This window comes from Channa argus, unplaced genomic scaffold (assembly GCF_033026475.1).
Source record: "Channa argus isolate prfri unplaced genomic scaffold, Channa argus male v1.0 Contig009, whole genome shotgun sequence".
Classification (NCBI taxonomy): domain Eukaryota; kingdom Metazoa; phylum Chordata; class Actinopteri; order Anabantiformes; family Channidae; genus Channa; species Channa argus.
Genome location: NW_027125228.1, coordinates 978,196 through 992,293, shown reverse-complemented (window position 1 = coordinate 992,293; position 14,098 = coordinate 978,196). Strand labels below are relative to the sequence as shown.

At 41.5% G+C, this 14,098-nt stretch overlaps 1 non-coding gene and 14 pseudogenes across 1 annotated transcript; all 15 read right to left on the bottom strand.

Moving 5' to 3' along the window:
• Positions 1–167: 167 nt before the first annotated feature.
• Positions 168–286, bottom strand: LOC137111165 (5S ribosomal RNA; annotated as a pseudogene).
• Positions 287–1,153: 867 nt separating this feature from the next.
• Positions 1,154–1,272, bottom strand: LOC137110492 (5S ribosomal RNA; annotated as a pseudogene).
• An 857-nt stretch (positions 1,273–2,129) lies between these two features.
• LOC137110990 (5S ribosomal RNA) lies at positions 2,130–2,248 on the bottom strand. The gene has a single exon (XR_010912313.1). It is a non-coding gene; the product is annotated as a 5S ribosomal RNA (ribosomal RNA).
• Positions 2,249–3,105: 857 nt separating this feature from the next.
• LOC137111393 (5S ribosomal RNA) lies at positions 3,106–3,224 on the bottom strand (annotated as a pseudogene).
• An 857-nt stretch (positions 3,225–4,081) lies between these two features.
• LOC137111164 (5S ribosomal RNA) lies at positions 4,082–4,200 on the bottom strand (annotated as a pseudogene).
• An 867-nt stretch (positions 4,201–5,067) lies between these two features.
• Positions 5,068–5,186, bottom strand: LOC137111163 (5S ribosomal RNA; annotated as a pseudogene).
• Positions 5,187–6,053: 867 nt separating this feature from the next.
• Positions 6,054–6,172, bottom strand: LOC137110491 (5S ribosomal RNA; annotated as a pseudogene).
• An 868-nt stretch (positions 6,173–7,040) lies between these two features.
• On the bottom strand, positions 7,041–7,159 carry LOC137111162 (5S ribosomal RNA; annotated as a pseudogene).
• An 857-nt stretch (positions 7,160–8,016) lies between these two features.
• On the bottom strand, positions 8,017–8,135 carry LOC137110188 (5S ribosomal RNA; annotated as a pseudogene).
• Positions 8,136–9,002: 867 nt separating this feature from the next.
• LOC137111161 (5S ribosomal RNA) lies at positions 9,003–9,121 on the bottom strand (annotated as a pseudogene).
• Positions 9,122–9,988: 867 nt separating this feature from the next.
• LOC137110490 (5S ribosomal RNA) lies at positions 9,989–10,107 on the bottom strand (annotated as a pseudogene).
• An 868-nt stretch (positions 10,108–10,975) lies between these two features.
• On the bottom strand, positions 10,976–11,094 carry LOC137110187 (5S ribosomal RNA; annotated as a pseudogene).
• An 867-nt stretch (positions 11,095–11,961) lies between these two features.
• Positions 11,962–12,080, bottom strand: LOC137111160 (5S ribosomal RNA; annotated as a pseudogene).
• An 867-nt stretch (positions 12,081–12,947) lies between these two features.
• LOC137110489 (5S ribosomal RNA) lies at positions 12,948–13,066 on the bottom strand (annotated as a pseudogene).
• An 868-nt stretch (positions 13,067–13,934) lies between these two features.
• On the bottom strand, positions 13,935–14,053 carry LOC137111159 (5S ribosomal RNA; annotated as a pseudogene).
• Positions 14,054–14,098: the final 45 nt, after the last annotated feature.

Sequence of the window (14,098 nt, the reverse complement as noted above, 5' to 3'; positions counted from 1 at the left end):
GGCCAGGACCGTAACATGGTCTACTAGTAATGAAGCACGATGGTTGACAAACTAATAAAGTAGCAAAACAGCAATGAAAGAACAAAATTTGATGAAAATATAGAACAATTTCTATGAATAAATAGGCAGTAACACCAGCTTGAGCTGCCCGTAAACCCAAGCAAAAAAGCTTACAGCACCTGGTATTCCCAGGCGGTCTTCCTACCAAGTACTAACCAGGCCCGGCTCTATTTGGCTGCCGAGATCGGACGAGATCGGGCGCTTAGAGAGCGGTGTGGCCGTAAGCTGCATTTGACATTATCAACAGCTCTTAAAAACGCTAGAGAAGCAGAATGCATGACACTTGCTAAGAAGAAGATAAATGTGGCAAAGTACAAAGTACTATAACTGTACTGGTCTGTTACGCCCCTGTCTAGGGGGTCAGGGTGAAACATACAAAGATAAATTTGCATGTTCCCTCTCCGATCCTCAAACCAAAATCTAGGATTGAGATGTTCCAACAGAATGATATTTATTTTAAACGAAAGAAAATGTCAAACAAAACATGACACTACAACTCAGGGCGAACCAAGGCCAACATAATAAACAAAATAAGCCATTTCCCACAGAAAGTGCTAGCTAGCCTGATAGAAATAAACAAACCAAAAGATAGTCGCTAACCCTAACTCCCTAATGTGAAAACAAGAGAAAACAATCAAAAGAAAATGGCAGTCCACCCCTACAGATTTAATACTATTTACAAAATATACAATTTATAAACAAAACCACGGCACAAAACCTAACAATTCAAAAATGCTAAATAAGATTTGGAAACCAAGAACAGCAAACAGGTGCTGCTGCCAGAAAGAGCCTCGCTAGCTGTTGGGAACCGTACTTTTAAAACTCCAGGAAGTGTAGGATGGACCAATCAGCTTCCTGTACTTCCCCCAAATCCGGCCAATCAGGCAGGGCACCTATAAGAACAAGAAAATAAAAACAACACATATGGCCAGGACCGTAACATGGTCTACTAGTAATGAAGCACGATGGTTGACAAACCAATAAAGTAGCAAAACAGCAATGAAAGAACAAAATTTGATGAAAATATAGAACAATTTCTATGAATAAATAGGCAGTAACACCAGCTTGAGCTGCCCGTAAACCCAAGCAAAAAAGCTTACAGCACCTGGTATTCCCAGGCGGTCTTCCTACCAAGTACTAACCAGGCCCGGCCCTATTTGGCTGCCGAGATCGGACGAGATCGGGCGCTTAGAGAGCGGTGTGGCCGTAACATGCATTTGACATCATCAACAGCTCTTAAAAACGCTAGAGAAGCAGAATGCATGACACTTGCTAAGAAGAAGATAAATGTGGCAAAGTACAAAGTACTATAACTGTACTGGTCTGTTACGCCCCTTTCTAGGGGGTCAGGGTGCAACATACAAAGATAAATTAGCATGTTCCCTCTCCGATCCCCAAACCAAAATCCAGGATCGAGATGTTCCAACAGAATGATATTTATTTTAAACGAAAGAAAGTGTCAAACAAAACATGACACTACAACTCAGGGCGAACCAAGGCCAACATAATAAACAAAATAAGCCATTTCCCACAGAAAGTGCTAGCTAGCCTGATAGAAAGAAACAAACCAAAAGACAGTCGCTAACCCTAACTCCCTAATGTGAAAACAGTCCAAAGAAAATGGCAGTCCACCCCTACAGATTTAATACTATTTACAAAATATACAATTTATAAACAAAACCACGGCACAAAACCTAACAATTCAAAAATGCTAAATAAGATTTGGAAACCAAGAACAGCAAACAGGTGCTGCTGCCAGAAAGAGCCTCGCTAGCTGTTGGGAACCGTACATTTAAAACTCCAGGAAGTGTAGGATGGACCAATCAGCTTCCTGTACTGCCCCCCAATCCGGCCAATCAGGCAGGGCACCTATAAGAACAAGAAAATAAAAACAACACATATGGCCAGGACCGTAACATGGTCTACTAGTAATGAAGCACGATGGTTGACAAACCAATAAAGTAGCAAAACAGCAATGAAAGAACAAAATTTGATGAAAATATAGAACAATTTCTATGAATAAATAGGCAGTAACACCAGCTTGTGCTGCCCGTAAACCCAAGCAAAAAAGCTTACAGCACCTGGTATTCCCAGGCGGTCTTCCTACCAAGTACTAACCAGGCCCGGCTCTCTTTGGCTGCCGAGATCGGACGAGATCGGGCGCTTAGAGAGCGGTGTGGCCGTAAGCTGCATTTGATATCATCAACAGCTCTTAAAAACGCTGGAGAAGCAGAATGCATGACACTTGCTAAGAAGAAGATAAATGTGGCAAAGTACAATCTACTATAACTGTACTGGTCTGTTACGCCCCTTTCTAGGGGGTCAGGGTGCAACATACAAAGATAAATTAGCATGTTCCCTCTCCGATCCCCAAACCAAAATCCAGGATCGAGATGTTCCAACAGAATGATATTTATTTTAAACGAAAGAAAGTGTCAAACAAAACATGACACTACAACTCAGGGCGAACCAAGGCCAACATAATAAACAAAATAAGCCATTTCCCACAGAAAGTGCTAGCTAGCCTGATAGAAATAAACAAACCAAAAGATAGTCGCTAACCCTAACTCCCTAATGTGAAAACAGTCCAAAGAAAATGGCAGTTCACCCCTACAGATTTAATACTATTTACAAAATATACAATTTATAAACAAAACCACGGCACAAAACCTAACAATTCAAAAATGCTAAATAAGATTTGGAAACCAAGAACAGCAAACAGGTGCTGCTGCCAGAAAGAGCCTCGCTAGCTGTTGGGAACCGTACTTTTAAAACTCCAGGAAGTGTAGGATGGACCAATCAGCATCCTGTACTTCCCCCAAATCCGGCCAATCAGGCAGGGCACCTATAAGAACAACAAAATAAAAACAACACATATGGCCAGGACCGTAACATGGTCTACTAGTAATGAAGCACGATGGTTGACAAACCAATAAAGTAGCAAAACAGCAATGAAAGAACAAAATTTGATGAAAATATAGAACAATTTCTATGAATAAATAGGCAGTAACACCAGCTTGAGCTGCCCGTAAACCCAAGCAAAAAAGCTTACAGCACCTGGTATTCCCAGGCGGTCTTCCTACCAAGTACTAACCAGGCCCGGCCCTATTTGGCTGCCGAGATCGGACGAGATCGGGCGCTTAGAGAGCGGTGTGGCCGTAAGCTGCATTTGATTTCATCAACAGCTCTTAAAAACGCTGGAGAAGCAGAATGCATGACACTTGCTAAGAACAAGATAAATGTGTCAAAGTACAAAGTACTATAACTGTACTGGTCTGTTACGCCCCTTTCTAGGGGGTGAGGGTGCAACATACAAAGATAAATTAGCATGTTCCCTCTCCGATCCCCAAACCAAAATCCAGGATCGAGATGTTCCAACAGAATGATATTTATTTTAAACGAAAGAAAGTGTCAAACAAAACATGACACTACAACTCAGGGCAAACCAAGGCCAACATAATAAACAAAATAAGCCATTTCCCACAGAAAGTGCTAGCTAGCCTGATAGAAATAAACAAACCAAAAGACAGTCGCTAACCCTAACTCCCTAATGTGAAAACAGTCCAAAGAAAATGGCAGTTCACCCCTACAGATTTAATACTATTTACAAAATATACAATTTATAAACAAAACCACGGCACAAAACCTAACAATTCAAAAATGCTAAATAAGGTTTGGAAACCAAGAACAGCAAACAGGTGCTGATGCCAGAAAGAGCCTCGCTAGCTGTTGGGAACCGTACTTTTAAAACTCCAGGAAGTGTAGGATGGACCAATCAGCTTCCTGTACTGCCCCCCAATCCGGCCAATCAGGCAGGGCACCTATAAGAACAAGAAAATAAAAACAACACATATGGCCAGGACCGTAACATGGTCTACTAGTAATGAAGCACGATGGTTGGCAAACCAATAAAGTAGCAAAACAGCAATGAAAGAACAAAATTTGATGAAAATATAGAACAATTTCTATGAATAAATAGGCAGTAACACCAGCTTGTGCTGCCTGTAAACCCAAGCAAAAAAGCTTACAGCACCTGGTATTCCCAGGCGGTCTTCCTACCAAGTACTAACCAGGCCCGGCTCTATTTGGCTGCCGAGATCGGACGAGATCGGGCGCTTAGAGAGCGGTGTGGCCGTAAGCTGCATTTGACATTATCAACAGCTCTTAAAAACGCTAGAGAAGCAGAATGCATGACACTTGCTAAGAAGAAGATAAATGTGGCAAAGTACAAAGTACTATAACTGTACTGGTCTGTTACGCCCCTGTCTAGGGGGTCAGGGTGAAACATACAAAGATAAATTTGCATGTTCCCTCTCCGATCCTCAAACCAAAATCCAGGATTGAGATGTTCCAACAGAATGATATTTATTTTAAACGAAAGAAAGTGTCAAACAAAACATGACACTACAACTCAGGGCGAACCAAGGCCAACATAATAAACAAAATAAGCCATTTCCCACAGAAAGTGCTAGCTAGCCTGATAGAAATAAACAAACCAAAAGACAGTCACTAACCCTAACTCCCTAATGTGAAAACAAGAGAAAACAATCAAAAGAAAATGGCTGTTCACCCCTACAGATTTAATACTATTTACAAAATATACAATTTATAAACAAAACCACGGCACAAAACCTAACAATTCAAAAATGCTAAATAAGGTTTGGAAACCAAGAACAGCAAACAGGTGCTGATGCCAGAAAGAGCCTCGCTAGCTGTTGGGAACCGTACTTTTAAAACTCCAGCAAGTGTAGGATGGACCAATCAGCCTCCTGTACTGCCCCCCAATCCGGCCAATCAGGCAGGGCACCTATAAGAACAAGAAAAAAAAAACAACACATATGGCCAGGACCGTAACATGGTCTACTAGTAATGAAGCACGATGGTTGGCAAACCAATAAAGTAGCAAAACAGCAATGAAAGAACAAAATTTGATGAAAATATAGAACAATTTCTATGAATAAATAGGCAGTAACACCAGCTTGTGCTGCCTGTAAACCCAAGCAAAAAAGCTTACAGCACCTGGTATTCCCAGGCGGTCTTCCTACCAAGTACTAACCAGGCCCGGCTCTATTTGGCTGCCGAGATCGGACGAGATCGGGCGCTTAGAGAGCGGTGTGGCCGTAAGCTGCATTTGACATTATCAACAGCTCTTAAAAACGCTAGAGAAGCAGAATGCATGACACTTGCTAAGAAGAAGATAAATGTGGCAAAGTACAAAGTACTATAACTGTACTGGTCTGTTACGCCCCTGTCTAGGGGGTCAGGGTGAAACATACAAAGATAAATTTGCATGTTCCCTCTCCGATCCTCAAACCAAAATCCAGGATTGAGATGTTCCAACAGAATGATATTTATTTTAAACGAAAGAAAGTGTCAAACAAAACATGACACTACAACTCAGGGCGAACCAAGGCCAACATAATAAACAAAATAAGCCATTTCCCACAGAAAGTGCTAGCTAGCCTGATAGAAATAAACAAACCAAAAGATAGTCGCTAACCCTAACTCCCTAATGTGAAAACAAGAGAAAACAATCAAAAGAAAATGGCAGTCCACCCCTACAGATTTAATACTATTTACAAAATATACAATTTATAAACAAAACCACGGCACAAAACCTAACAATTCAAAAATGCTAAATAAGATTTGGAAACCAAGAACAGCAAACAGGTGCTGCTGCCAGAAAGAGCCTCGCTAGCTGTTGGGAACCGTACTTTTAAAACTCCAGGAAGTGTAGGATGGACCAATCAGCTTCCTGTACTTCCCCCAAATCCGGCCAATCAGGCAGGGCACCTATAAGAACAAGAAAATAAAAACAACACATATGGCCAGGACCGTAACATGGTCTACTAGTAATGAAGCACGATGGTTGGCAAACCAATAAAGTAGCAAAACAGCAATGAAAGAACAAAATTTGATGAAAATATAGAACAATTTCTATGAATAAATAGGCAGTAACACCAGCTTGAGCTGCCCGTAAACCCAAGCAAAAAAGCTTACAGCACCTGGTATTCCCAGGCGGTCTTCCTACCAAGTACTAACCAGGCCCGGCCCTATTTGGCTGCCGAGATCGGACGAGATCGGGCGCTTAGAGAGCGGTGTGGCCGTAACATGCATTTGACATCATCAACAGCTCTTAAAAACGCTAGAGAAGCAGAATGCATGACACTTGCTAAGAAGAAGATAAATGTGGCAAAGTACAAAGTACTATAACTGTACTGGTCTGTTACGCCCCTGTCTAGGGGGTCAGGGTGAAACATACAAAGATAAATTTGCATGTTCCCTCTCCGATCCCCAAACCAAAATCCAGGATTGAGATGTTCCAACAGAATGATATTTATTTTAAACGAAAGAAAGTGTCAAACAAAACATGACACTACAACTCAGGGCGAACCAAGGCCAACATAATAAACAAAATAAGCCATTTCCCACAGAAAGTGCTAGCTAGCCTGATAGAAAGAAACAAACCAAAAGACAGTCGCTAACCCTAACTCCCTAATGTGAAAACAAGAGAAAACAATCAAAAGAAAAATGGCAGTCCACCCCTACAGATTTAATACTATTTACAAAATATACAATTTATAAACAAAACCACGGCACAAAACCTAACAATTCAAAATTGCTAAATAAGGTTTGGAAACCAAGAACAGCAAACAGGTGCTGATGCCAGAAAGAGCCTCGCTAGCTGTTGGGAACCATACTTTTAAAACTCCAGGAAGTGTAGGATGGACCAATCAGCTTCCTGTACTGCCCCCCAATCCAGCCAATCAGGCAGGGCACCTATAAGAACAAGAAAATAAAAACAACACATATGGCCAGGACCGTAACATGGTCTACTAGTAATGAAGCACGATGGTTGGCAAACCAATAAAGTAGCAAAACAGCAATGAAAGATCAAAATTTGATGAAAATATAGAACAATTTCTATGAATAAATAGGCAGTAACACCAGCTTGTGCTGCCCGTAAACCCAAGCAAAAAAGCTTACAGCACCTGGTATTCCCAGGCGGTCTTCCTACCAAGTACTAACCAGGCCCGGCTCTATTTGGCTGCCGAGATCGGACGAGATCGGGCGCTTAGAGAGCGGTGTGGCCGTAAGCTGCATTTGATATCATCAACAGCTCTTAAAAACGCTGGAGAAGCAGAATGCATGACACTTGCTAAGAAGAAGATAAATGTGGCAAAGTACAAAGTACTATAACTGTACTGGTCTGTTACGCCCCTTTCTAGGGGGTCAGGGTGCAACATACAAAGATAAATTAGCATGTTCCCTCTCCGATCCCCAAACCAAAATCCAGGATCGAGATGTTCCAACAGAATGATATTTATTTTAAACGAAAGAAAGTGTCAAACAAAACATGACACTACAACTCAGGGCGAACCAAGGCCAACATAATAAACAAAATAAGCCATTTCCCACAGAAAGTGCTAGCTAGCCTGATAGAAATAAACAAACCAAAAGACAGTCGCTAACCCTAACTCCCTAATGTGAAAACAGTCCAAAGAAAATGGCAGTTCACCCCTACAGATTTAATACTATTTACAAAATATACAATTTATGAACAAAACCACTGCACAAAACCTAACAATTCAAAAATGCTAAATAAGGTTTGGAAACCAAGAACAGCAAACAGGTGCTGATGCCAGAAAGAGCCTCGCTAGCTGTTGGGAACCGTACTTTTAAAACTCCAGGAAGTGTAGGATGGACCAATCAGCTTCCTGTACTGCCCCCCAATCCGGCCATTCAGGCAGGGCACCTATAAGAACAAGAAAATAAAAACAACACATATGGCCAGGACCGTAACATGGTCTACTAGTAATGAAGCACGATGGTTGACAAACCAATAAAGTAGCAAAACAGCAATGAAAGAACAAAATTTGATGAAAATATAGAACAATTTCTATGAATAAATAGGCAGTAACACCAACTTGTGCTGCCCGTAAACCCAAGCAAAAAAGCTTACAGCACCTGGTATTCCCAGGCGGTCTTCCTACCAAGTACTAACCAGGCCCGGCCCTATTTGGCTGCCGAGATCGGACGAGATCGGGCGCTCAGAGAGCGGTGTGGCCGTAAGCTGCATTTGACATCATCAACAGCTCTTAAAAACGCTGGAGAAGCAGAATGCATGACACTTGCTAAGAAGAAGATAAATGTGGCAAAGTACAAAGTACTATAACTGTACTGGTCTGTTACGCCCCTGTCTAGGGGGTCAGGGTGCAACATACAAAGATAAATTAGCATGTTCCCTCTCCGATCCCCAAACCAAAATCCAGAATCGAGATGTTCCAACAGAATGATATTTATTTTAAACGAAAGAAAGTGTCAAACAAAACATGACACTACAACTCAGGGCGAACCAAGGCCAACATAATAAACAAAATAAGCCATTTCCCACAGAAAGTGCTAGCTAGCCTGATAGAAATAAACAAACCAAAAGACAGTCACTAACCCTAACTCCCTAATGTGAAAACAAGAGAAAACAATCAAAAGAAAATGGCTGTTCACCCCTACAGATTTAATACTATTTACAAAATATACAATTTATAAACAAAACCACGGCACAAAACCTAACAATTCAAAAATGCTAAATAAGGTTTGGAAACCAAGAACAGCAAACAGGTGCTGATGCCAGAAAGAGCCTCGCTAGCTGTTGGGAACCGTACTTTTAAAACTCCAGCAAGTGTAGGATGGACCAATCAGCCTCCTGTACTGCCCCCCAATCCGGCCAATCAGGCAGGGCACCTATAAGAACAAGAAAAAAAAAACAACACATATGGCCAGGACCGTAACATGGTCTACTAGTAATGAAGCACGATGGTTGGCAAACCAATAAAGTAGCAAAACAGCAATGAAAGAACAAAATTTGATGAAAATATAGAACAATTTCTATGAATAAATAGGCAGTAACACCAGCTTGTGCTGCCTGTAAACCCAAGCAAAAAAGCTTACAGCACCTGGTATTCCCAGGCGGTCTTCCTACCAAGTACTAACCAGGCCCGGCTCTATTTGGCTGCCGAGATCGGACGAGATCGGGCGCTTAGAGAGCGGTGTGGCCGTAAGCTGCATTTGACATTATCAACAGCTCTTAAAAACGCTAGAGAAGCAGAATGCATGACACTTGCTAAGAAGAAGATAAATGTGGCAAAGTACAAAGTACTATAACTGTACTGGTCTGTTACGCCCCTGTCTAGGGGGTCAGGGTGAAACATACAAAGATAAATTTGCATGTTCCCTCTCCGATCCTCAAACCAAAATCCAGGATTGAGATGTTCCAACAGAATGATATTTATTTTAAACGAAAGAAAGTGTCAAACAAAACATGACACTACAACTCAGGGCGAACCAAGGCCAACATAATAAACAAAATAAGCCATTTCCCACAGAAAGTGCTAGCTAGCCTGATAGAAATAAACAAACCAAAAGATAGTCGCTAACCCTAACTCCCTAATGTGAAAACAAGAGAAAACAATCAAAAGAAAATGGCAGTCCACCCCTACAGATTTAATACTATTTACAAAATATACAATTTATAAACAAAACCACGGCACAAAACCTAACAATTCAAAAATGCTAAATAAGATTTGGAAACCAAGAACAGCAAACAGGTGCTGCTGCCAGAAAGAGCCTCGCTAGCTGTTGGGAACCGTACTTTTAAAACTCCAGGAAGTGTAGGATGGACCAATCAGCTTCCTGTACTTCCCCCAAATCCGGCCAATCAGGCAGGGCACCTATAAGAACAAGAAAATAAAAACAACACATATGGCCAGGACCGTAACATGGTCTACTAGTAATGAAGCACGATGGTTGGCAAACCAATAAAGTAGCAAAACAGCAATGAAAGAACAAAATTTGATGAAAATATAGAACAATTTCTATGAATAAATAGGCAGTAACACCAGCTTGAGCTGCCCGTAAACCCAAGCAAAAAAGCTTACAGCACCTGGTATTCCCAGGCGGTCTTCCTACCAAGTACTAACCAGGCCCGGCCCTATTTGGCTGCCGAGATCGGACGAGATCGGGCGCTTAGAGAGCGGTGTGGCCGTAACATGCATTTGACATCATCAACAGCTCTTAAAAACGCTAGAGAAGCAGAATGCATGACACTTGCTAAGAAGAAGATAAATGTGGCAAAGTACAAAGTACTATAACTGTACTGGTCTGTTACGCCCCTGTCTAGGGGGTCAGGGTGAAACATACAAAGATAAATTTGCATGTTCCCTCTCCGATCCCCAAACCAAAATCCAGGATTGAGATGTTCCAACAGAATGATATTTATTTTAAACGAAAGAAAGTGTCAAACAAAACATGACACTACAACTCAGGGCGAACCAAGGCCAACATAATAAACAAAATAAGCCATTTCCCACAGAAAGTGCTAGCTAGCCTGATAGAAAGAAACAAACCAAAAGACAGTCGCTAACCCTAACTCCCTAATGTGAAAACAAGAGAAAACAATCAAAAGAAAAATGGCAGTCCACCCCTACAGATTTAATACTATTTACAAAATATACAATTTATGAACAAAACCACTGCACAAAACCTAACAATTCAAAAATGCTAAATAAGGTTTGGAAACCAAGAACAGCAAACAGGTGCTGATGCCAGAAAGAGCCTCGCTAGCTGTTGGGAACCGTACTTTTAAAACTCCAGGAAGTGTAGGATGGACCAATCAGCTTCCTGTACTGCCCCCCAATCCGGCCATTCAGGCAGGGCACCTATAAGAACAAGAAAATAAAAACAACACATATGGCCAGGACCGTAACATGGTCTACTAGTAATGAAGCACGATGGTTGACAAACCAATAAAGTAGCAAAACAGCAATGAAAGAACAAAATTTGATGAAAATATAGAACAATTTCTATGAATAAATAGGCAGTAACACCAACTTGTGCTGCCCGTAAACCCAAGCAAAAAAGCTTACAGCACCTGGTATTCCCAGGCGGTCTTCCTACCAAGTACTAACCAGGCCCGGCCCTATTTGGCTGCCGAGATCGGACGAGATCGGGCGCTCAGAGAGCGGTGTGGCCGTAAGCTGCATTTGACATCATCAACAGCTCTTAAAAACGCTGGAGAAGCAGAATGCATGACACTTGCTAAGAAGAAGATAAATGTGGCAAAGTACAAAGTACTATAACTGTACTGGTCTGTTACGCCCCTGTCTAGGGGGTCAGGGTGCAACATACAAAGATAAATTAGCATGTTCCCTCTCCGATCCCCAAACCAAAATCCAGAATCGAGATGTTCCAACAGAATGATATTTATTTTAAACGAAAGAAAGTGTCAAACAAAACATGACACTACAACTCAGGGCGAACCAAGGCCAACATAATAAACAAAATAAGCCATTTCCCACAGAAAGTGCTAGCTAGCCTGATAGAAATAAACAAACCAAAAGACAGTCACTAACCCTAACTCCCTAATGTGAAAACAAGAGAAAACAATCAAAAGAAAATGGCTGTTCACCCCTACAGATTTAATACTATTTACAAAATATACAATTTATAAACAAAACCACGGCACAAAACCTAACAATTCAAAAATGCTAAATAAGGTTTGGAAACCAAGAACAGCAAACAGGTGCTGATGCCAGAAAGAGCCTCGCTAGCTGTTGGGAACCGTACTTTTAAAACTCCAGCAAGTGTAGGATGGACCAATCAGCCTCCTGTACTGCCCCCCAATCCGGCCAATCAGGCAGGGCACCTATAAGAACAAGAAAAAAAAAACAACACATATGGCCAGGACCGTAACATGGTCTACTAGTAATGAAGCACGATGGTTGGCAAACCAATAAAGTAGCAAAACAGCAATGAAAGAACAAAATTTGATGAAAATATAGAACAATTTCTATGAATAAATAGGCAGTAACACCAGCTTGTGCTGCCTGTAAACCCAAGCAAAAAAGCTTACAGCACCTGGTATTCCCAGGCGGTCTTCCTACCAAGTACTAACCAGGCCCGGCTCTATTTGGCTGCCGAGATCGGACGAGATCGGGCGCTTAGAGAGCGGTGTGGCCGTAAGCTGCATTTGACATTATCAACAGCTCTTAAAAACGCTAGAGAAGCAGAATGCATGACACTTGCTAAGAAGAAGATAAATGTGGCAAAGTACAAAGTACTATAACTGTACTGGTCTGTTACGCCCCTGTCTAGGGGGTCAGGGTGAAACATACAAAGATAAATTTGCATGTTCCCTCTCCGATCCTCAAACCAAAATCCAGGATTGAGATGTTCCAACAGAATGATATTTATTTTAAACGAAAGAAAGTGTCAAACAAAACATGACACTACAACTCAGGGCGAACCAAGGCCAACATAATAAACAAAATAAGCCATTTCCCACAGAAAGTGCTAGCTAGCCTGATAGAAATAAACAAACCAAAAGATAGTCGCTAACCCTAACTCCCTAATGTGAAAAAAAGAGAAAACAATCAAAAGAAAATGGCAGTCCACCCCTACAGATTTAATACTATTTACAAAATATACAATTTATAAACAAAACCACGGCACAAAACCTAACAATTCAAAAATGCTAAATAAGATTTGGAAACCAAGAACAGCAAACAGGTGCTGCTGCCAGAAAGAGCCTCGCTAGCTGTTGGGAACCGTACTTTTAAAACTCCAGGAAGTGTAGGATGGACCAATCAGCTTCCTGTACTTCCCCCAAATCCGGCCAATCAGGCAGGGCACCTATAAGAACAAGAAAATAAAAACAACACATATGGCCAGGACCGTAACATGGTCTACTAGTAATGAAGCACGATGGTTGGCAAACCAATAAAGTAGCAAAACAGCAATGAAAGAACAAAATTTGATGAAAATATAGAACAATTTCTATGAATAAATAGGCAGTAACACCAGCTTGAGCTGCCCGTAAACCCAAGCAAAAAAGCTTACAGCACCTGGTATTCCCAGGCGGTCTTCCTACCAAGTACTAACCAGGCCCGGCCCTATTTGGCTGCCGAGATCGGACGAGATCGGGCGCTTAGAGAGCGGTGTGGCCGTAACATGCATTTGACATCATCAACAGCTCTTAAAAACGCTAGAGAAGCAGAATGCATGACACTTGCTAAGAAGAAGATAAATGTGGCAAAGTACAAAGTACTATAACTGTACTGGTCTGTTACGCCCCTGTCTAGGGGGTCAGGGTGAAACATACAAAGATAAATTTGCATGTTCCCTCTCCGATCCCCAAACCAAAATCCAGGATTGAGATGTTCCAACAGAATGATATTTATTTTAAACGAAAGAAAGTGTCAAACAAAACATGACACTACAACTCAGGGCGAACCAAGGCCAACATAATAAACAAAATAAGCCATTTCCCACAGAAAGTGCTAGCTAGCCTGATAGAAATAAACAAACCAAAAGACAGTCGCTAACCCTAACTCCCTAATGTGAAAACAAGAGAAAACAATCAAAAGAAAAATGGCAGTCCACCCCTACAGATTTAATACTATTTACAAAATATACAATTTATAAACAAAACCACGGCACAAAACCTAACAATTCAAAATTGCTAAATAAGGTTTGGAAACCAAGAACAGCAAACAGGTGCTGATGCCAGAAAGAGCCTCGCTAGCTGTTGGGAACCATACTTTTAAAACTCCAGGAAGTGTAGGATGGACCAATCAGCTTCCTGTACTGCCCCCCAATCCAGCCAATCAGGCAGGGCACCTATAAGAACAAGAAAATAAAAACAACACATATGGCCAGGACCGTAACATGGTCTACTAGTAATGAAGCACGATGGTTGGCAAACCAATAAAGTAGCAAAACAGCAATGAAAGATCAAAATTTGATGAAAATATAGAACAATTTCTATGAATAAATAGGCAGTAACACCAGCTTGTGCTGCCCGTAAACCCAAGCAAAAAAGCTTACAGCACCTGGTATTCCCAGGCGGTCTTCCTACCAAGTACTAACCAGGCCCGGCTCTATTTGGCTGCCGAGATCGGACGAGATCGGGCGCTTAGAGAGCGGTGTGGCCGTAAGCTGCATTTGATATCATCAACAGCTCTTAAAAACGCTGGAGAAGCAG